We start from the raw sequence: 1370 nt of genomic DNA on the forward strand, positions 1-1370 counted from the left end.
AAAAACTAACAAACAGAAAGCAACAGCAACATCAACAAAATGACTACCCAGAAAAACCCATGCAAGGGTAGTAAGACTCAAAGATCAAAGATAAATAAATCCAAGAAGATGAGAAAACAACAACAAAAACAAAAACAAAAAAAAAAGGAAAAAAGCTGAACATTCCAAAAGCCAGAATGCTTCTTCTCCTCCAAAGGATCTCAACACCTCTTCAGCAAGGGTGCAAAACTGGATGGATAATGAGATTGATGAATTGACAGAAGTAGGCTTCTGAAGGTGGCAATAACAAAATAGTCTGAACTAAAGGAGCATGTTCTAACCCAATGCAAGAAAGCTAAGAACCTTGATAAAAGGTTACAGGAACTGTTAATTAGAATAACCAGTTTAGAAGGGAACATAAATAACGTGATGGAGCTCAAAAACGCAGCATGAGAACATTGTGAAGCATACACAAGTATAAACAGGCAAATTGAGCAAGTGGAAGAAATAACTTCAGAGATTGATGTCTACCTTGCTGAAATAAGGCATGCAGACAAGATTAGAGAGAGAGAGAGAAAAGGAATGAACAAAGCCTACAAGAAATAGGGGACTATGTGAAAACACCAAACCTACAACTGATTGGTGTACCTTAAAGTAACGGGGAGAATGGAACCAAGCTGGATAACACACGTCAGGCTATTATACAAGAGAACTTCCCCAACCTAGCAAGACAGGCCAACATTCAAATTCAGAAAATATACAGAACACCACTAAGATACTCCACAAGAATATCAACCCCACGACACATAATCATCAGATTCTCCAAGGATGAAATGAAGAAAAACATGTTAAGGGCAGCCAGAGAGAAAGGTCAGGTCACCTACAAAGAAAAGACCATCAGAATAAGAGCGTATCTCTTAGCAGAAATCCGACAAGCCAGAAGATATTGGGGGACCAATATCCAACATTCTTAAAAAAAGAATTTTCAACCCGGAACTTCATATTTAGCTAAATTAAGTTTTGTAAGCAAAGAAAAAATAAAATCCTTTGCAGAAAATCTTCTCTAGATTTCTCCTCACTGGGCAGGGCATCTCTGCAGGAAATACAGCCAGGGGCTTACAGATAAAACAAAATATCTTTCCTGTATGACTGCAAGACTTCTGTAGCTATCTCCTTAAACACTCTTTGAATTGAGAATTACTCATCGATTCATTGACCAGTTAGTCATCCACATTCTCATTGTGGAGATGCACGATGAGTTGTATGTTATCCTCAGAAGTGCCAGTTTCATATTGAGACAGTAGGAAATGTAAATCTTTCTCCAGTGTGTTCATATGATTCATTTCTCTTCATTAACTGGACTATTAAATGATCCAGGAGTCTATTCACTA

This window comes from Rhinopithecus bieti, unplaced genomic scaffold (genome assembly GCF_001698545.2).
Source record: "Rhinopithecus bieti isolate Rb0 unplaced genomic scaffold, ASM169854v2 scaffold_5476, whole genome shotgun sequence".
Taxonomy (NCBI): Eukaryota; Metazoa; Chordata; class Mammalia; order Primates; family Cercopithecidae; genus Rhinopithecus; species Rhinopithecus bieti.